This window comes from Trematomus bernacchii, unplaced genomic scaffold (genome assembly GCF_902827165.1).
Source record: "Trematomus bernacchii unplaced genomic scaffold, fTreBer1.1, whole genome shotgun sequence".
In the NCBI taxonomy this organism is placed as follows: domain Eukaryota; kingdom Metazoa; phylum Chordata; class Actinopteri; order Perciformes; family Nototheniidae; genus Trematomus; species Trematomus bernacchii.
The window spans coordinates 1,457,634-1,480,242 of NW_022987942.1; the positions used below are offsets into that span (position 1 = coordinate 1,457,634).

At 49.8% G+C, this 22,609-nt stretch overlaps 1 pseudogene; it reads right to left on the bottom strand.

Moving 5' to 3' along the window:
• Positions 1-15,676: 15,676 nt before the first annotated feature.
• Positions 15,677-20,902, bottom strand: LOC117470721 (annotated as a pseudogene).
• Between the last annotated feature and the right edge of the window lie 1,707 nt (positions 20,903-22,609).

The window sequence follows — 22,609 nt, forward strand, 5'->3', positions numbered from 1 at the left end:
TATCTTTTTTGGACCCCAACCTCTAGCCTCCCAGGTTGATATTCTGGGCTCCCTCAAAAATAATATCCTCCCCTCTGTCACGAACCTTGGAGTGACCTTCAATAGCGCTTTTAAATTCGATAAGCAGGTCAGCAGCGTAGTCAAAACCTGCTTTTTTAAAATACGACTATTGGCCAAGACCAAGTCGTTTTTATCGTTTGAGGACCTGGAAAGGGTTATTAATGCCTTTGTTACCTCGAGGTTGGACTACTGCAACGCTCTGTACGTGGGTATGGACCAGGCGTCAATTAAACGCCTGCAGCTAGTCCAGAACGCAGCTGCACGTCTACTCACTGGCCACAAAAAGCGTGACCACATCACCCCAATTCTGGCCTCACTGCACTGGCTTCCAATTCGGTTCCGAATTGATTTTAAACTCCTTTTATTTGTTTTTAAAGCACTAAATGGGCTGGCTCCGGCCTATATAGCTGAACTCCTCCAGCGCTACACCCTAGCCAGAGCTTTAAGGTCTGCTGACCAGCTGTTGCTGATAGTGCCCAAGACCAGGCTCAAAACCCGAGGGCACCGAGCCTTCGCAGCAGCTGGCCCGAGGCTCTGGAACACTCTGCCCCTCCATGTGAGGTCGGCCCAGACCCTAGGGGTTTTTAAATCTACTCTTAAGACACACTTCTTCTCCCTGGCCTTCTAGTTAGAGCGGAGCACGACTCCTGACTTTTCCCTGTGTTTTTAAAAAAAAAATATCTGTTGTAATTTATTGTCTTTTATTGTGATTATAGAAATGTGTTTTTATGTGATTGTAGTTATTACATGTACAGCACTTTGGCCCGACCAAAAATCGCTTTTAAATGTGCTTTATAAATAAACCTTGATTTGATTTGATTTGATCAGGGTGGGTGCAACACATTGAGGAAATACAATTATAAAAGATCACATCAGAGTTATGTGCAGCTTTCTGCTTCTTAAATACAACCACGCCAACTTTTAAACAGCCTGATTATACACGCAAAACTCATAGTGGAAAGTACCAATTACTCAAGTAATTTACAATGCAATATGCAATATTCCACTTTTATTCATTTATATAAACATAAGAAGTAAAAGTAAACATTTGCAATAAAGGGATACAATGGTCAATGTTCGTATTTTTAACTAAATTAGAATGACAGAAACGATAAAGATACAAAACTTTAACATTCATGTTCACAATAATACGTGCTGACTCTTTTCAGAGTTTTAGGGCTCATTCCTGCACAACTCTACAATGCACGTAGTATTAAGGACTACACTTGTGAATTAGCATGAGATGAGTTCCCCTCCTCACTGCAGTGACTCTCCTCCTGCAGGTGAAGGCGGGATCGGTGAAGCAGGAGTTTGAGAAGCAGGAGGAGCTTCGGCGCTCTGCGATGCGAGCCGTCGCCGCCCTGCTGGCCGTGCCCTAGGTGGAGCACAGCCCCAGCATGGCCGACTTCGCAAACCAGATCAGAACCAACGCCGACATGGCCTCCATCTACCAGAGCGTTCAGGGGGGGGAGGGGGGCGGCATCGGGCCCGCAGAGAGCATGGACAAGAGCTAGACACTGGGGGGGTTTTATTTTAAAGGTCACCTATTATGCAAAATCCACTTTTTCACTTATTTTATACATAAACATGTGTCCCCTCTTTGGAAAGCTGATCAGATTTTGGCCACTTTATGATGTCATAATGTTTTTTTGGCTTGTGTAACCATTAGCCAATCACCAACCAAGGTAACCTTTCTTTCTTTTTACCAACGAAGGAAACAAGGGCAGTGTGCAGAAGTTTTATAAAAGATATATCAGAGTGACACATTGATCTGTATCACAAGTACGAACCTTTAACTGATTATGAAAAAGTGTTTGACTTTTTTTACCCAAAGAATAATAATACTAGATGTGAATGATGACAAAATACCTGCCATACACAACATTTATTTGCATCTTATATTTTACATTTAGCATTGGGTGACAGCAGTTATACAATTCAACTCACAATCGGTAAAAAAACAATGAGTATAAAGCAATATGGTAATTAAAATAAAGTACTTTTTATAAAACAAACTTACAAATTCACTCACAATATATCCCACTTCCTTTGCCTCAATACTTTACTGCAGTATTTTTATTTTGTGCTACTTTATACTTTACTGTCAAAGTCAAATATGTACTTCTTACTGCACTACATTGTCTGATATCTTTATAACTTTGTAGATTTATTTTATGTTCATATGACATATTAATAAACTGATCAAATATTATATATTTAAAGATTGTATTATGATATTTTGTTATAGGTTAAGCCAAATAAAATATATAAATAATGGTCCTGTGTTTACTAGCTGCAACATTAAAATGATTAACACATTCATGCATCAATAACTTTAATCCAAAAATAAATGTGACGAATAGAAATGAGAAATCCGTTATTTGTCCCGCAACGGGAACTTTGAAACGATTACAACAGCAGATAAAGTGAGAAGGAAAAAAAAGGCTAAGTATTTACATGTTATTATTAACACAATAAGTAAAAAACGTGAAATCAGGAAAATGTACTGAAAGTAGGAGGGGTAAAGTAAGTTTTAGGGAACTAACAAGAAATGATCTACTTCAATGAAATCAGTAGTAGAGTATTTTTATTTTTATTTTGTGATGTTAACTGTGAATTGAATTGACTTCTCTAACGGTATTTGAACGGCCATCTAATTTTTTTAGCTAAATAAACCACCCAGCACGAACACTTTTACAGCCCCTTATTTAAATCATTAGGTTTTAAAGATTGTAAATTGCGTTAAGAGCTGAATCCAGAGTTGTTTTATCTCTCCATTTATTTGACTTACGGACCGTCTCCACAGCAGCGTTAAAAAAATCTTGGAGGTGGGCGTATCTGAGGCTTGGGGATTTTTTTGCGATCAACCAATCACATGAATCTCCCGCCCGCGACATACGAAGCCAAAAAGCCCGAAGTAAACTGGATATAAACTCCCCAAAACAGGCGAAAACATACTACTGTCTCTGCCACCTCCCTCCATGCCTGGCTCCTCCGGTTTATATCCCGGTAGGTCTGGTCATAAAGCACCGGGTGATTGATTCGCTACCGCTAATTTCTCCTCCATTTTTTGGAATATGAGGAAATGACCTGCGGTATGTCTCTCCCAGCATACACGCCGTTTGATTGGCTAGAGCTTGAACTGCCAGATTTGCGTACACGGGATTTGATTGGCTGCCGCTTCCACCTCAGCTTCAAAAGTTGAACATTGATCAACTTTGAATCTTGAAAATCCTGAGAATCTCCGCTCGCCTGCCCACAATGCATTTCGGCGAAAAGTGAGGGAAAGTGACGTCACCCCATTCAAAGTGAATGGGCAGAAGCGTTTCAAGATTTTTTAACGCTGCTGTGGAGACGGCCCGTGACAGAGAGCGGGAAGATCGGAGGCGGGGCTTATCCCTCCCGTTGTCCTCCAATTCCCTACACGCCCCGTGTCCTCCCCCCACAGGGTCAAACTGTCAAACGAGGATAACGGAGGGTCTCTCGGACCCGAGGGGCGGCGGAGGGCTACGAGGGACGTGGGTACGGATGAAGGGGGGTCGCTCGGACCCTAAGGGCGCCGGGGGGGCGATGCGGAGACCTACGCTACACGGGACGGGGCGGCGGAGGATAACGGAGGGTCGCTCGGACCCTAAGGGCGGCGGAGGGGCGATGCGGAGAGCTACGCTACACGGGACGGGGCGGCGGATAAGGGAATGCTCTGGTTTTCGGACAAAATTAACATGGGATCACTCCCGTCACTGGACGTACTTCGTCTCACTGGAATAGTAACGGTCATAGTGAATATAAAATCGTCCCCATGTATCCGGCCAATGACGGGAGAGTTTTGAAAGAGACAAAACACTGTTCCATACATTTAAAAACACTTAAACAATTAAACAATGTTTACCCCAGGATTCAGGCATCTTCCCTGGCTTGTAAAGTGCAGTTATGCACCTTGGAGGTATTGCACTATTTACAAAATGTATACCCAGGATTATGGCCCCTTCCCTGGCTTGTAAAGTGCAGTTATGCGCCATGGAGGTATTCTCCAGATCCCTCTCCGCATATAATATACAGCAACCGGACAATTAGGAAGTCATACTGACAGTTCTGCTTACCGAAAGTAGCGTTCCAGATCACCGAACGTCCGGTGGCAGTATAATATACAGCCACCGGCAGTATATGCCAATGCACATTTACGGAGCTTGGCTTTTCATATGTCCTCGGGTTTCTAAAATAGGGGGACGCATCGGGGGTCTCGGGGAGGGTCCCATGGGTCCCATTTACTGTGGGAAGTTAAACACATTTACTCGGGTTTCAGCCACCGGCTGTCGGACTAATGACCTTCAGCACTCTGGAGAGCTACATTGTGAAATCTTGCTACTAATCCATAACTTTTGATAACAAGCTCTGTTCGGTTCAGGCCTTTCTGTACCCCCCCCATTTCCACGTATCCCGCATCCAATGGTACCATCGCCGAGTCTCTAGGACCTCGGGGAGCGGAGTTACGGCAGAGGGTCAGATTCTGAAAATACGTTTTGAGAACAGGGCTCTGATCAGGGCTAAAGTCTTGTTAGAAACTGGTGAATCTGTTTAAATGCAGGCAGCAGAGTCACTGCTTTTAGCAGGGTCTCAGAGAGCCAGAGACTCAGGGTACAGCACCTCGCTGTCTTACCCAGAAAACAGGGCTCTGATCAGGGCTAAAGTAACGTTATAAACTGGTGAATCTGTTTAAATGCAGGAGACCTCCAGCAGCAGTCCCTAACAGTGGGACTCTACACCTCCAGGAGAGACCAGGGTGAAATCACCTCTCTCTGCCCCCTCACAGAGCCCCCAAGGACGGACTAGAGACCTCCAGCATGTTCCCCTAACAGTGGGACTGTATTTCAGACCTCCAGGGCGGAGACCGTGAAAATCACCTCTCTCTGCCCGCTCAAAGAGCACCGAAAGACGGACTAGAGACCTCCAGCAGCACTCCCTAACAGTGGGACTCTGCACCTCCAGCAGAGACCAGGGGGAAATCACCTCTCTCTGCCCGCTCACAGAGCCCCCAAGGACGGACTAGAGACCTCCAGCAGCACTCCCTAACAGTGGGACTCTGCACCTCCAGCAGAGACCAGGGGGAAATCACCTCTTTTTGCCCGCTCACAGAGCCCCAAGGACGGACTAATTACCTCCAGCATGGGCCCCTAACAGTGGGACCTCCATAACCTTGCACACCCTGAGTCCCCGGGCCCCCACAGTTAAGCACTCCCCCACGGACTAAACACAGGTATTCACACCCACCAGAACCTCGTGCCCCTGGTGACCCTAAAGGGGGTGGATTTTTATGGTGCTTCGATGTCCGCCCATCAGCATCCATATTCGGCCTTCTTGACGCACCACCACCCCTTCTGTGGAGGGTATTCTCGTGCCCCTGGTGACCCTAAAGGGGGTGGATTTTGTGGTGCTTTTATGTCTGCCCATCAGCATCCAAATTCGGCCTTCTTATTGGCACCACCACCTCCCTTCCGGGCTGGAGGTTCAAACACTTTAACTTTTGTTCACCCTCCTCTGGCTTACACCTCCTCCGCCAACACTTGAGCGCTCATCACAGGGTTCAGCACCAAGGAGAGTGCCTCCCCGGTGCTGATGGAAAGTGGCACTTTATCTGCCCCTGGTAACCATCAAGGTTATTGTTTTTTTTTTATTTTTTATTTTATTTGAACAAAAACCACAGTACACAGAGCCTAAAACATCAACTATTTACACGTACTACTGCTGCTATAACAGTACTACTAAATTTCTTAACCTACGTTTTAAAGTGCAGTTATGCGCCCTGGAGGTGTTGCACTATTAACAAAATGTATGCCCAGGATTCTGGCACCTTCCCTGGCTTGTAAAGTGCAGTTATGCGCCCTGGAGATATTGTACTATTTACAAAATGTATACACAGGATTATAATAATAATTATATACACGGTATACATATTCACAATGTTTAGCGGGATTCAGGGGACCAAATTAGGCGTCTAATTCTTACGGTGCACCAGGGCAAACAGGTTGAGTCCACGGCCCCTGCCCCATCATCAGGAGTGTCAACCAGCCCCGGTCCCGACTTCATTGGCCTCTTTCCCTCCCGCTTCCGCTTCCGCTGCTGCTGCCGCTCCAATGACCCATCAGGTGAAGATGATGAAGCAGTACTGTTATAGCAGCCCTCTTCGGAGGTCTCCCCATCTGACAGCGGTAGACATCCTTCTGATGATGATGCAGCTGCTGCCGCATCTGATGACGCCCTGAACATGGAGCGGATTCTCAATGCCTCCTTTATTCCTGGCGCATTCGCGTAGAACCGGTCCGCCGTGGTTACGTCGTGACACATAAACCTGGCGAGAATCGACCGGCTTTCTGGATCTTGGTGATGCTTGATATTGTCAGCCAGGGCAGTGCGCAGGATTGTGAAGGTGACGGCTGTTTCTAGCCCAGCATCAGCCCATGCCCTCTTCAAGTGAGCGTTCAGGTTCTTGGAGGCCCGATTCCCCCTTGTGAAAAGGAAGAATTCATTCTGAGGACCCAGCAATGCCTCTTTAATCCCCATCCACCGCATGACCCAGCTAAACTCCTCTACTGTAAGCGCCAGCTGTGCTTCGCCATATGTCTTGGCCGTCTTGTGATCCTGCACATGGATGATGTAGCCCTCAGCAGTTCCCCATATGGCTGCCTCTAAGACCTCACTGTTTTTCATGTTTGCGTACACGCCCGTACGGTGGCCATACAGGAGGCTCCAATGGAGGGTGAGATAGCCATAGAGAAGCTTCTGGGTGGTTGAGGTCGGCATGCCGGCCATCAGGTCGAGGAGCTCCGGGATGCGCTTCTCAGCGGCCGCCATGGCGGCGAGAAGCTCCGCCTGGCTCGGCAGACGATCCAGTTTGTTCCTCTTCACCTTAAACTGATGTAGAGTGACTGCCTTATTCAAGTGTTTCATGTTGGCTTTCACCTCTCTCATTATGTGGGTCATATCAGACTGGGTGAGCTTGCACCCCCGGGGCTTTGACTCAGACATGTACCCCATGAACTGGTGCACATTCTTCAGGAAGAACTCTGATGTTGCGACTGCCCGGCCCGGCTTTACAATATACTCGCTCCAGCCACGGATCATCTTCATGTTTCTTAGGAACAGCCAGTCTGACAGGCGGTTAACACCATGGGCCATGTATACTATGAAGTTCTTTATCCGGCTGATCTTCGACACAACATTGTCTTTCTGTTTTACTGTCGGAGCGACACCCAAACAATGATCCAAGTATGTCTGAAGGTACGCCTCCATGCTTCTAGGCAACGTGATTTCACGCATGGTATTCCCCCGTCCACACCCAGTGGACCAGTAATTTGAGGGAGAGGGCAAGTCATTAGCCAGCTTAGAGGCACGGGTCTTCCGGCATACAGGGGTCTCGCTACCGGAGGCTACTGCAAACATGACAGTTTCCACCGGGGTCTTCACAGGGGTCTCGCTACCGGAGGCTACTGCAAACATGACAGTTTCCACCGGGGTCTTCACAGGGGTCTCGCTACCAGAGGCTACTGCAAACATGACAGTTTCCACCGGGGTCTTCACAGGGGTCTCGCTACCGGAGGTTACTGCAAACATGACAGTTTCCACCGGGGTCTTCACAGGGGTCTCGCTACCGGAGGCTACTGCAAACATGACAGTTTCCACCGGGGTCTTCACAGGGGTCTCGCTACCAGAGGCTACTGCAAACATGACAGTTTCCACCGGGGTCTTCACAGGGGTCTCGCTACCGGAGGCTACTGCAAACATGACAGTCTTCACCGGGCTCTTCCCAGGGGTCTCGCTACCGGAGGAAACTGGTAATATGACAGTCTTCACTGGGCTCTTCACAGGGTTCTTGACCGGTCTCTTTCCACCGGAGGCTACTGCAAGCATGACAGTCTTCACTTGGCTCTTCACAGGGTTCTTTACCGGTCTCTTCCCACCGGAGGCTACTGCAAGCATGACAGTCTTCACCGGGCTCCTCACAGGGGTCTCGCTACCGGAGGTTACTGGGGACTGCATGACAGTCTTCACCGGGCTCTTCACAGGGGTATTGCTGCCTGAGGCTACTGTGTTTATGCCGGAGGTACTTGGGATTGCCAGGCCCTTAAATCGTATACATTCGTCCTCTTCCTCAAGAACAGCAGCACTCTGCTTCCTGGGTTTTAGCTCCTTTTTCAGCCTGGAGCGCAGGGTCTTCACCTCATCATTGAGGGCATCCTTCTGAGCCCTCAATGCCACATTTTCCAGCATCACCTGCCTGCAGTCCTCGTTGTCACACTCGGTATGTGGGGAGAAGGGTGGAGGGTGCCCGGGGTATTCCTCCTCATTGTCTATATCCAATGATGTAGCCATTCCAATGATGGGGTTAGTCTCACGGAGGTCATGGAGCAACTGCAGTGCCACACTATGCTTCAGCCTTGCCATGACCTGCTGTGCCTCATGTCGGGACAACTCAGGGTGGTCATGTTTTACATGACGGTCCAGTCTCTTCCCAGCGTACGAACACCCAGCGATGGGACAGGGTTTGGTCCGAACATTTATCCTTCCACTGGCTATTTTCAGGAGGATTCCCCTCTCCTCCAAGTTCCGCACTGCATGCTTGTGCTTAAGGTGTTTGTTCAATGCCAGATAGAAGAGTCTGCACACAGGGCATTCAGATGACATCCTTACTGAAACACACATAATGAATTTGATCAAAATTATGTTATAGTTCTCCGTTTATATGCGTTAGCGTGAGCGGTGGTTGCGACACTGGGTCCGATGCATCAATTCATGGTGCATGGACGAAGGGAAGTATTGGGTTACCACCGGGTCAGATGGTCCCACTTCCGCACCAACGCGGGGCTGGTGATGGCAACATTGGGTCCGATGCATCAATACATGGTGCCCCGACCATGAGAGGGTTTGGGGTACCCCGGAACCAGGCACCACCCCAGCAGGAAACGGGTTGTATGGTCAAAGGAGGAAAGAGTGATAGAACCGGGGTAAAGCAAAGAAAGTGTCCGACAATAGTGACTTGTGAGGCGGCCAGAGAGTCTGTCATATCTCGGTCCTATCCTCCAGGCAACGCTGTGGCCAAAACTGGGCTAAAAACTAAAAAAACTAAAAAATATTTCATCCAGGGAAATTTGGGTGAAAATGAAAAAAAAGTACCCGGAAATAGTGCTTCATTAGCCAGCAGCAGTCCCCTGTCGACTCATGTGACATTCCTCCAGGGTTACATAGAACCAGGGTGTGGGGTCCGAGCCATCTCCGAGACATCTCTAGTCCGTGTTGATAATGGGGGAAATGTACCCCAAAATAGTCCTTCATTAGCCAGCAGCAGTCCCCTGTCGACTCATGTGACATTCCTCCAGGGTTACATAGAACCAGGGTGTGGGGTCCGAGCCATCTCCGAGACATCTCTAGTCCGTGTTGATAATGGGGGAAATGTACCCCAAAAAAGTGCATCATGACTCAGCAATCATCACACTCAACTTTGGTGAGAACCGGGCAAAGGGGTCAAAATCCGTCAATGTGGGGGGTGAAGCGGCTGTACGCGAGCCCTAGGGGGGCACCCGGGACCGGGCAGTGCCCCCGGCAGAAGGAACCGGGTCAAACGGGCCAAAACAGGAAAAAAAATAAAAATAAAAAGAACCAGGCAAAAGGGGGGAAAATGGGAAAAAAGTGTCCGAAAATAGTGCCTCATGACCCCGCAGGAGTCCCCCGCGGACTCCCCTGACATTCCTCCATGGTCAAAATCAACAAACTCAACTTTTGTGAGAGCCGGCCAAAAATGGTCAAAATCCGTCAATGTGGGGGGTGAAACGGCTGTACGCGAGCCCTGGGGGGGCACCCGGGACCGGGCAGTGCCCCCGGCAGAAGGAACCGGGTCAAACGGGCCAAAACAGGAAAAAAAATAAAAATAAAAAGAACCAGGCAAAAGGGGGGAAAATGGGAAAAAAGTGTCCGAAAATAGTGCCTCATGACCCCGCAGGAGTCCCCCGCGGACTCCCCTGACATTCCTCCATGGTCAAAATCAACAAACTCAACTTTTGTGAGAGCCGGCCAAAAATGGTCAAAATCCGTCAATGTGGGGGGTGAAACGGCTGTACGCGAGCCCTGGGGGGGCACCCGGGACCGGGCAGTGCCCCCGGCAGAAGGAACCGGGTCAAACGGGCCAAAACAGGAAAAAAAATAAAAATAAAAAGAACCAGGCAAAAGGGGGGAAAATGGGAAAAAAGTGTCCGAAAATAGTGCCTCATGACCCCGCAGGAGTCCCCCGCGGACTCCCCTGACATTCCTCCATGGTCAAAATCAACAAACTCAACTTTTGTGAGAGCCGGCCAAAAATGGTCAAAATCCGTCAATGTGGGGGGTGAAACGGCTGTACGCGAGCCCTGGGGGGGCACCCGGGACCGGGCAGTGCCCCCGGCAGAAGGAACCGGGTCAAACGGGCCAAAACAGGAAAAAAAATAAAAATAAAAAGAACCAGGCAAAAGGGGGGAAAATGGGAAAAAAGTGTCCGAAAATAGTGCCTCATGACCCCGCAGGAGTCCCCCGCGGACTCCCCTGACATTCCTCCATGGTCAAAATCAACAAACTCAACTTTTGTGAGAGCCGGCCAAAAATGGTCAAAATCCGTCAATGTGGGGGGTGAAACGGCTGTACGCGAGCCCTGGGGGGCACCCGGGACCGGGCAGTGCCCCCGGCAGAAGGAACCGGGTCAAACGGGCCAAAACAGGAAAAAAAATAAAAATAAAAAGAACCAGGCAAAAGGGGGGAAAATGGGAAAAAAGTGTCCGAAAATAGTGCCTCATGACCCCGCAGGAGTCCCCCGCGGACTCCCCTGACATTCCTCTATGGTCAAAATCAACAAACTCAACTTTTGTGAGAGCCGGCCAAAAATGGTCAAAATCCGTCAATGTGGGGGGGTGAAACGGCTGTACGCGAGCCCTGGGGGGGCACCCGGGACCGGGCAGTGCCCCCGGCAGAAGGAACCGGGTCAAACGGGCCAAAACAGGAATAAAAATAAAAATAAAAAGAACCAGGCAAAAGGGGGGAAAATGGGAAAAAAGTGTCCGAAAATAGTGCCTCATGACCCCGCAGGAGTCCCCCGCGGACTCCCTGACATTCCTCCATGGTCGAAATCATACAACTCAACTTTGGTGAGAACCGGGAAAAGGGGTCAAAATGTAAAAATTGTACCCCAAAATAGTGCCTCATGACCCCGCAGGAGTCCCCCGCGGACTCCCCTGACATTCCTCCATGGTCGAAATCATCCAACTCAACTTTGGTGATAACCGGGCAAAGGGGTCAAAATGTAAAAATTATACCCCAAAATAGTGCCTCATAATCGGGTAGAGTCACCTGGAAAGTGCCCTCGCATTCCTCCATGGCTCAAAAATGTCGAACTTAAACTATTTTGAGAACCAGGAAAATGTAAAAAATACGCCCCAAAATAGTGTCTCATAATCGGGTAGAGTCACCTGGAAAGTGCCCTCGCATTCCTCCATGTCGAACTTAAAGTATTGGGAGAACCAGGCTGGGGGGTCCTTGTGCCACAAAATTAGGCCCACTCAGAGTGCTTGGTGAGCGGATACATTCTTCCATGATTTGCAACAGCCGTTTTTTTTCTGAGTGCACCCAAAAACTGGGTTTCCGATTTCGTGCGGACGGTAGTTTGAAAAGTATGGATGAATCTTTTTGACAGAGAAGTGGAAATGAAGCCCAGGGACTTTTTCCCCTTCTCCGTTGTACCAACCATCGGAGAAGGGGAAAAATCGGCCCGAAGCGCCAAGAGTCTGGCCGCTTCTCCCGTGGGCACTCTGTCATTTTTTTGACAATTTTTTCAAAACTTCATTTTTGATTATTTTAAGATATAATTAAGCGTTTTCTTCACTTTTTTTTGCTTTCCACGGGTGGGGGCGCCTGGCAGGCCGCCTATGAGCACCCAAATTCGGCCTGGATCATCCAGGATTTGTGGGCTAAGCTCCATAAACTGACTAAATCACCCAGAGAGGTCACCTTTCTAGCCCAAATATATATAATACAAATACATTTAAATAGTAAAAGGTGCACTTGTGCTCTGCATTACCCGGAATTTTATTTTCATAGCCCCATGATAGTGATTAAAAATCATTTTCATGGGAAAAAGTGTTAAAACGCCTGATTAAATTATATGCAGGACCCAAGTGAGCTCCAGACTATGTGCATTGTGTTGGGGAACCATATAAATGATAGAATAAATGCATTTAAATGCAAAAATAATGATTTTAAATCATTTTAGGGGGACAATTGTGGAGAGGAGCCTGAAAATGACTCTGCAGCAGGCCGCCTATGAGCACCCAAATTCGGCCTTCTTGACGCACCACCACCCCTTCTGTGGAGGGTATTCTCGTGCCCCTGGTGACTCTACAAGGGGGGTGGTTTTTATGGTGCTTCGATGTCCGCCCATCAGCATCCATATTCGGCCTTCTTGACGCACCACCACCCCTTCTGTGGAGGGTATTCTCGTGCCCCTGGTGACTCTACAAGGGGGGTGGTTTTTATGGTGCTTCGATGTCCGCCCATCAGCATCCATATTCGGCCTTCTTGACGCACCACCACCCCTTCTGTGGAGGGTATTCTCGTGCCCCTGGTGACTCTACAAGGGGGGTGGTTTTTATGGTGCTTCGATGTCCGCCCATCAGCATCCATATTCGGCCTTCTTGACGCACCACCACCCCTTCTGTGGAGGGTATTCTCGTGCCCCTGGTGACTCTACAGGGGGGGGGTGGTTTTTATGGTGCTTCGATGTCCGCCCATCAGCATCCATATTCGGCCTTCTTGACGCACCACCACCCCTTCTGTGGAGGGTATTCTCGTGCCCCTGGTGACTCTACAAGGGGGGTGGTTTTTATGGTGCTTCGATGTCCGCCTATGAGCACCCAAATTCGGCCTGGATCATCCAGGATTTGTGGGCTAAGCTCCATAAACTGACTAAATCACCCAGAGAGGTCACCTTTCTAGCCCGCTCACAGAGCCCCCAAGGACGGACTAGAGACCTCCAGCAGCAGTCCCCAACAGTGGGACTTCCATAACCTTGCACTCACTTCACTTGTCTCACACACACCCAGGGGGGTGAAAGAGGACACATTGGAGCACACATTGACCCAGCAGTAAGTGCTTGAAACGTGGGTAAAGATGTGTCAAACAGTGGGGTAACATGTTTCAAATGACAGCACACTGCTGCTTGTTGGCAGGCTGACTCAGTTCACTTGTCTCACACACACCCAGGGGGGGAAAGATAACACTTGTACCCAGGAATAAGTGTTTGAAAGGTGGGGAAAAGTTGTTTGAAATAGTATAATATCTCCAGGGCGCATAACTGCACTTTACAAGCCAGAAATAATGTTTAAATGGTCTGGGAAAGTATTTTTAAATGTCTGGAAGAGAGTTTTAGACAGTCATTTTGCACGAAATCATTTAACATTGACGCTTTCCTGAAAATGCACAGAATATGTGCTTTTTCAGGAGACTGTCAATGTTAAATGATATCTCGCAAAATGACTGACTAAAACCCCGGAATAAGTGTTTGAAAGGCGGGGAAAAGTTGTTTAAAATAGGCTGATACCTCCAGGACGCATAACATGGGTAAAAAGTGTGTTAAAAGGTCGGGGAACATGTTTCAAATGACAGCACACTGCTGCTTGTTGGCAGGCTGACTCACTTCACTTGTCTCACACACACCCAGGGGAAAGAAAGAGGGCACATTGGAGCACACATTGACCCAGGAAAGAGTCCTCGAAACGTGGGTAAAGATGTGTCAAACAGTGGGGTAACATGTTTCAAATGACAGCACACTGCTGCTTGTTGGCAGGCTGACTCACTTCACTTGTCTCACACACACCCAGGGGGAAGAAATATAACACTTGTACCCAGGAATAAGTGTTTGAAAGGCGGGGAAAAGTTGTTTGAAATAGTATAATATCTCCAGGGCGCATAACTGCACTTTACAAGCCAGAAATAATGTTTAAATGGTCGGGGAAAGTATTTTTAAATGTCTGGAAGAGAGTTTTAGACAGTCATTTTGCACGAAATCATTTAACATTGACGCTTTCCTGAAATGCACAGAATATGTGCTTTTTCAGGAGACTGTCAATGTTAAATGATATCTCGCAAAATGACTGACTAAAACCCCGGAATAAGTGTTTGAAAGGCGGGGAAAAGTTGTTTAAAATAGGCTGATACCTCCAGGACGCATAACATGGGTAAAAAGTGTGTTAAAAGGTCGGGGAACATGTTTCAAATGACAGCACACTGCTGCTTGTTGGCAGGCTGACTCACTTCACTTGTCTCACACACACCCAGGGGGGAGAAAGAGGGCACATTGGAGCACACATTGACCCAGGAAAGAGTCTTCAAAACACAGGTAAAAGTGTGTTAAACAGTGGGGTAACATGTTTCAAATGACAGCACACTGCTGCTTGTTGGCAGGCTGACTCACTTCACTTGTCTCACACACACCCAGGGGGGTGAAAGAGCACACATTGACCCAGGAAAGAGTCCTCAAAACACAGGTAAAAGTGTGTTAAACAGTGGGGTAACATGTTTCAAATGACAGCACACTGCTGCTTGTTGGCAGGCTGACTCACTTCACTTGTCTCACACACACCCAGGGGGGGAGAAAGAGGACACATTGGTGCACACATTGACCCAGGAAAGAGTCCTCAAAACACAGGTAAAAGTGTGTTAAACAGTGGGGTAACATGTTTGAAATGACAGCACACTGCTGCTTGTTGGCAGGCTGACTCACTTCACTGTCTCACACACACCCAGGGGGGTGAAAGAGCACACATTGACCCAGCAGTAAGTCCTCAAAACACAGGTAAAAGTGTGTTAAACAGTGGGGTAACATGTTTCAAATGACAGCACACTGCTGCTTGTTGGCAGGCTGACTCACTTCACTTGTCTCACACACACCCAGGGGGGAGAAAGAGGGCACATTGGAGCACACATTGACCCAGCAGTAAGTGCTTGAAACGTGGCTAAAGGTGTGTTAAACTGTGGGGGTAACATGTTTCAAATGACAGCACACTGCTGCTTGTTGACAGGCTGACTCACTTCACTTGTCTCACACACACCCAGGGGGAAGAAATATAACACTTGTACCCAGGAATAAGTGTTTGAAAGGAGGGGAAAAGTTGTTTGAAATAGTATAATATCTCCAGGGCGCATAACTGCACTTTACAAGCCAGAAATAATGTTTAAATGGTCGGGGAAAGTATTTTTAAATGTCTGGAAGAGAGTTTTAGACAGTCATTTTGCACGAAATCATTTAACATTGACGCTTTCCTGAAAATGCACAGAATATGTGCTTTTTCAGGAGACTGTCAATGTTAAATGATTTCGTGCAAAATGACTGGCTAAAACCCCGGAATAAGTGTTTGAAAGGCGGGGAAAAGTTGTTTAAAATAGTCTGATACCTCCAGGGCGCATCACCAAAAATGTACAAGCCAGGGAAGATGCCTGAATCCCGGATACTTTAGGTCTGTCACTTAGGGTGACCGCACCACTCCGACGCTCCCGAGAGCGGACGTCCATTGTTTGTAAGGCACCTAAGAGGGAGGATAACGGAGGGTCACTCGGACCCGAGAGGCAACGGGAGGATTATCCCTCCCGTTGTCCTCCAATTCCCTACACGCCCCGTGTCCTCCCCCCACAGGGTCAAACTGTCAAACGACCGCACCGCGCTCACGGATCGGCGCGCGAGGGGCAACCCGCGGCGCGCGTGGGGCAGTAGGCGAGCGCGCAGCCCTGCTTGTCTCGTACGAGTGTCTGTTATCCCTCCCGTTGTCCTCCAATTCCCTACACGCCCCGTGTCCTCCCCCCCCCCCCCCCCCGCGGCGCACGTGGGGCAGTAGGCGAGCGTGCAGCCTTTGCACACGTATCTTCCGCAGCCGCAGCACACCGCGTGTGTCTTACGGTCCTTTTTGGGCGGGCAGATCTGACACCTCTTCCTCTTGCTCGCCTCGGCACGGGGCCGAGATGCGGAGGCGGAGGAGGACGGGGAGTCCGGGCGCGCGGAGGCAGCGGCGGCGTCGCGGTCCGCGTCACGGTCACCGCCATCGCCGCCTTCGCCACCGCCCTCGCCACGGGAAGCACGTTCGCTCGCCCCTTCCACGCGGACAGCTTTCACGACCGCGGCCGAGGCCACCGTGCGAGGGAGACGCTTCCTCCTCTCGATGAACAGAGCCACCAGCGCTTTCCCCAGCCGCTCCAGGAACACCCTCCTCTTGTTGCGCTTGCCGGGCATCCACCCGGGGTTGAGCTCTCGCCACACGACAAAGGCGTTGTAGCAGGACACGTCCAGGATGTTGTGGAAGACCACCAGGGGCCAGCGGCGCGGTCATCCTCCTGCAGCTGTAGGCGCCGATCACCTTGTCCAGGTTGTCCACGCCTCCCTTGTTGCGGTTGTAGTCGAGGATCACGCGCGGCTTCTCGTCGGCGCGCTCGCTGATCTCCGGGGGCCGCGTGTGCCGCATGCTCAAGAGAACCACGTTCCTGCCCTTCTTGGGCACGTAGGAGACCAGGGCGGCAGTGGGCGTGAAGGCAAACTCTGAGGAAAAGACCCGTCTGCCCCGCGCGGGCCTCCGCGCCAGCAGCGCCCCGGGGAACTCGGCCCTGTTCTTGCGCACCGTGCCCACCATGGTGATGTTCCTCGCCAGGAGCCGCTGTGCCAGTTCGTAAGAGGTGAAAAAGTTGTCGCACGTGACGTTGCGACCCCCTCCGAGCCCCCGGGTGACATCGAGCACGACCCGCAGCCCCTGGTTCTTTTCCGGGCCCCCGGAGCTCGCCTTGCCGGTGTACACCTGCATGTTCCACGCGTAGCTGGACCTGGCGTCGCAGGCCACCCAGGACTTACTTACTTGATGATGATATGATTGATTGATTGATTGATTGATTGATTGATTGTAGGTAGGTAGGTAGGTAGGTAGGTAGGTAGGTAGGTAGGTAGGTAGGTAGGTAGGTAGGTAGGTAGGTAGGTAGGTATTCGATTTTTCGAATATCGTTAGCCTAATAGCATAATTGCCCAAGTCATTTTTTGGCCAAATTGTGATATCTGCCTAACTTTTCTCTCCTACCACTGCTGCATCACCCTGCCTTATTGCCTATGTCCTCAGCCATCAGAACGCATTTTAGAGTCCAAAATCACTATCTGCCTAAGTCATCTCTTTGACTTAGGCATTTTTGACGCTACATACAAAGATGGCGGACCGCATGAGACAGAGGGCTCTGTTGACCACAAGTGAAGCATTAGCTCTTCTTTTTGATTCATCTGGTGAGCTAGTTCATATTTCTTCAACTTTCTAGACACTAAATGTACTTTCAGTCAATCAAAGGGATTAGGAACTGTGTGTTTAAATGTTTAATCACATTTCTGCGACAAGGTATGATGAAGTAGCAACACTCAGCAACTTTATTTTCTTCTGCTTCAGGGTCAGGAAATGAACTTGATACCAATTTAGAGAAGGACTCAGAGAAGGATTTAGATGACAGTAGATGTGAGAAAGAAGGAAATGACATAGACACCGGGCAACGGATTGAAGAAGAAACAGCCGATGAAGCCTCCAGAGCTGATTCTGATCCTGATTCATGGTCAGAAAGTGAACACGATGACTCTGTCTTGGATGAGGACTATAGGCCTAAGAAAGATGACCTCCCAGATGATGATAGTGATGCAGACACGGCTCAACATAGTGAAGAAGAGGCTGCACTTGAAGCTCCCGCTGTTAAACGTCATAAGCGTCCAAGGTCACATATGTGGAAGCGACAGGTGATAAAAGAGAAGCGCCTTAAGGGGGAGAATTACAAGAACGCAACGGGACAGGAGAGGCAGCCAAAGACCATGGGCCCACCCTGCACATCACAGCACTGCTTAAGGTCGGAGAAACGAAGTTGTGAACTGCTGAGTGAAGAAGAGAGAACGGATATCTTCAACAATTTCTGGTCCATGCCCTCCTGGGAGACACGCAAGCTGTATATCCAGACTTTAGTGGAAAATGTGCCTATAAAGCAGAAGAAAGGTGGTGTTGCATCAAGGAGAAAAACGTCCCTATCATACCACCTGCAACTGGCAGATAGATGTAAACTACCTGTGTGTAAGATTATTTTCTGTTCAACCCTTGGCATTGCCCCCAGAACCATTGGATCATGGTTAACTGTGGACATGAAAACAAAAACTGATCCGCCCAAACCCAAGATCAATAAGACTGGTCCACATATGCCCATATCAGATGCTGACCAGACCTTCCTGAAAGAATGGCTATCTGGGCTGCCTACTGTTCCATCCCATTACTGCCGTCAGGTTCCCTCTTATCAGGATAAGAAGTTTGTGGAGCCGGGAACAGTTCTAAGTGACCTTCACAAGGAATACCAGAAAGCTGCTGGTAAAAGTGGAGCACGTGTTGTGAGTGAGACATATTTCCGAAAAGTGTTCAGTGAGCAGAAATACTCTGTGTTCGTACCAAAAAAAGACCAGTGTGATGTATGTACCGGCGCCAAGGTGGGAAATATAGATCAGGATACCCTTACTACTCACATGAAATTAAAGGCTCAAGCTCAAGCTGAAAAAGCTAAGGATAAACAGGAATCCAGTGACAAGGTCTCAGTGTGGACAATGGACCTTCAGAGCGTTCTTCTGTGTCCCAAGACAAAAGCTAGCAAGATGTATTACAAAACTAAATTACAGATGCACAACTTTACTTGCTTCAACCTGGGTAACAAAGATGGGTTTTGTTACGCCTGGGAGGAGCATGAGGGCTCCCTCAGCAGCGAGGTTTTTGCCCATCTGCAGTACAAGCACTTTGAGTCAGTCCTAGATGCCAACCGAAACATCGAAAAGGTCATAATCTGGAGTGATGGCTGCGGCTATCAAAATCGATGTTGTACCATCACAAATGCGTACCTAGATCTGGCCATGAAGCATGGTGTCACCATAGAACAAAAGTTTCTGGTTGCAGGGCACACACAAATGGAGTGTGACTCCATGCATAGCCTCATTGAACGGCGTACCATCAAAGATATTCACACTCCACGTGATTACATTGTCATCTTTGAGACTGCACGTTTGCACCCATCCCCATACAAGGTGACCCAGCTATACCACAGTGACTTCATGAAGTTATCTTGGGCCTATGTCACCAAAATTCGACCAGGCAGAAAAGTTGGCGACCCCACAGTCCATGACCTTCGGGCTCTCCAGTACTTGGCAGATGGTCGAATCCGGCACAAGTTGGATTTTGAGTCTGACTGGGAGGACCTACCTCAGCGACTCAGCATCCCTGAAGAACCGGTCCACTGGGTCCCACTCTTTCCTGCCCAATTGCCAATTACTCTCAGGAAATACAATGACTTGCAGGCAATGAAACCAGTACTACCAAGAGTGGCCCACCAGTACTACGACAACCTCCCTCATCAATAGAAAACGAGTTCACACAGCACCTGAGTAGGATTTGGTTAAGGTTAAACAAGTAAAACAACTTGGTTAAGGTCAGACATTAAGAACAACTTGGTTAAGGTTAGAGAGGTAACACAACTTGGTTATATTTAGGACAGTAAAACTACTTTTCTATGTTATGTTTGTATAAATGTGTAAAAAAAGTTGTGTAAGAAAAATGGCCTAAGTCATGGCACATTCTGCCTAAGTCATTTTTATTTGTTATGCAATTGATGTTGTGTCTTTTTTTTTGTGCAAATTAGTTCACACATCTGGTTGAACTTACTGTTACAAAATCAATAAAAAATACCAATGTGCTTGCTAAACATTAAGTTTTTTCTTGTTTTCCAACAACATTCAAATATGACATGGGCAATTATGCTATTAGGCTAACGATATTCGTTACAGTCTCCATAATCGAAAATTATTTTTAAAATTCGATTTTATTTATATATTTGTATATTATTATTTATGTTTTTCTTTTTTTTCCTGGCTTAGTTTCAACCAAAATATAGACTAATGCTAATAATAGTAATAGTATTAATAATTATAAATGGCCATTGGTCACACCACCAGTTTGTTTTACTGTAAACTTGGAGGAAGCCAGCAGCACAGGCTTGCGCAGAGTGCAGACTGCTGCTGCAGCCTGCTACACACTGCCCCCCCCCCCCCTTCTCCGTCACACGTGCGATTGATTTATTGCCGATATACAGAACAGTGAGAACAACACAACTAAAGATGAACAAAGAAGAGTTTCTCGTGGAACTACTTCGAACTGTCAAGTGCAAATGAAGAAAAATGCAAGCTCTGCGAAAATACTTTTTTTTCCCTCTCCCGCGGGGGGGGGGGGCGGCGAATAATCGATTAATATTCGCCAGGGCTGTCCGATTTTCGAATTTGATCATGGTCAGTTTCTGGCATCCCTAGCCGCGAGTTTGTCCGAGGCGCGCCTCTCGGCTCTGGTGGCGTGGTCGTCGAACCTCAGCATCCGGGAGAACACGTGAAAGAGTTTGAGGGGCATGGTGGCGGGGAAAATGGCCCTGCCGCTCTCCGCGTCCCACAGGCTGGCCGCGGCCTCGCACTTGTACACGCCCGCCAAGATCAACAGCCCCGTGTAAGCGCGCAGGTCCGTCTCGTCCCACGCGTCTCCGTCTCGTCCCACGCGTCTCCGTGTCTCCGCGCGCCCTCCAGGTTCGTCATGTCGAGGATGACTCGCTCGATGGCCGGGGTGACAAACAGGCGGAACGCGGACTCGATGTCTCGCGCGTGGGACGCGGCGTGCGCGGTGGGGCCCCCGGAGGAGACCCGCTCGGCCGCGGCCTCGTCCTCGCCCGCGCGGGTCCCGTAGGGCAAAGAGGACCAAGTCATCTGTCCGTTCTTTGAGAGAAAAGTGTCTCTCGCTGGAACGGCGGTGGCGGCGGCTGCTGTGGTCGCTGCTGCTGCTGCTGCGGTCGCGGTGTCTCGGTCCCGTGCTCGCTGTTCGTCCCGTACTTGTTCTCGAGCTCGTTGTTGGTGGTGTCGTCGTTGTTCTTCTTGGCCTCCTCCTTCTCCTTCTTCTCCTTCTTCTTCATCGTCCTCATCGTCCTCCCCTCGATCGCAGTCTTTGTATCCATCCTCTTTGTCTTCTTCTTCTTCTTCATCGTCATATTCTTCATCATCGTCCTCTTCTTCATCACCGTGATCCTCTTGTTCTTCTTCTCCTCCTCCTCCTCCCCTATCCTCACCCTCTGGACCAGGTGCATCGGACCCTGTCTCGCGAGCCCGCGCGTGTTCCTCCTGGTGCCCTTCTTCTTCTTCTTCTTCTTCTTCTTCTTCTTCTTCTTCTTCTTCTTCTTCTTCTTCTTCTTCTTCTTCTTCTTCCTCTCCCCCCGCTCGGTGGCTAACCCCTGGTCCGTCTCCCGAACTCTGCGCCTCGGGCTCCGGGTTGCGGCCCAGCGTCTCTCGGTGCCCGCGCCGCTCTTTCCGTTCTCCCTGTTCTCCTCCCGACACCTCGTCCTCGTACTCCTCATCCTCCTCGTGATCTTTGTCCTCGTACACCCGGACCTCGTCCCCGTACTCGAGCGCGTCCTCATCTCCCCGAACCCCCTGCCCGTGGGATCGTCTTCTTTTTCTCCTTCTTTTCTCCTTCTTCTTCTTCTTCTTCTCCATCTTGTCCATCTTCATCTTTTTCTTCTTCCTCCTCCTGCGGCGCGTTCGCATAAAGCTTTCCTATTTTCCTAGGACGAGAGAGAGGAAACACGCGGCCATTGCTCCCCGAGGCTAACGCGATGCGCCTGCGCGCGCTACGCCATGTTAGTATCGCGTGTACATCCTTTTCGACCGAGCGGGTGGGTCGCTCGGACCCCGATGGGCGGCGGAGGGACAGGGTGGCGAAGGACGGAGGAGGAGGGTCGCTCGGACCCGAGGGGCGGCGGAGAGCTAGGCTAGACGGGACGGGGTGGTGAAGGATGGAGGAGGATGAGGGTCGCTCGGACCCGAGGGTCGGCGGAGAGCTAGGCTAGACGGGACGGGGTGGTGAAGGATGGAGGATGAGGAGGAGGAGGGTCGCTCGGACCTGAGGGGCGGCGGAGAGCTAGGCTATACGGGACAGGATGGAGGAGGATGAGGAGGAGGAGGGTCACTCGGACCCGAGGGGCGGCGGAGAGCTAGGCTAGACGGGACGGGGTGGTGAAGGAGCGAGGGTGGGTCGCTCGGACCCGAGGGGCGGCGGAGAGCTAGGCTAGGCGGGACGGGGTGGTGAAGGATGGAGGAGGATGAGGAGGAGGAGGAGGTTCGCTCGGACCCGAGGGGCGGCGGAGAGCTAGGCTAGACGGGACGGGGTGGTGAAGGAGCGAGGGTGGGTCGCTCGGACCCCGAGGGCGGCGGAAGGACGCTACTGGGCGCTACGCTAGACGGGATGAAGGAGAGGGGGGTCGCTCTGACCCCGAGGGCTGCAGAGGAACGCTGCGGCGAGCTAGCTACGCTACGCGGGACGGGGCGGCGGAGTATAACGGAGGGTCACTCGGACCCGAGGGGCGGCGGAGGGCTACGAGGGAGGTGGGAACGTGGGTAAGGATGAAGGGGGGGTCGCTCTGA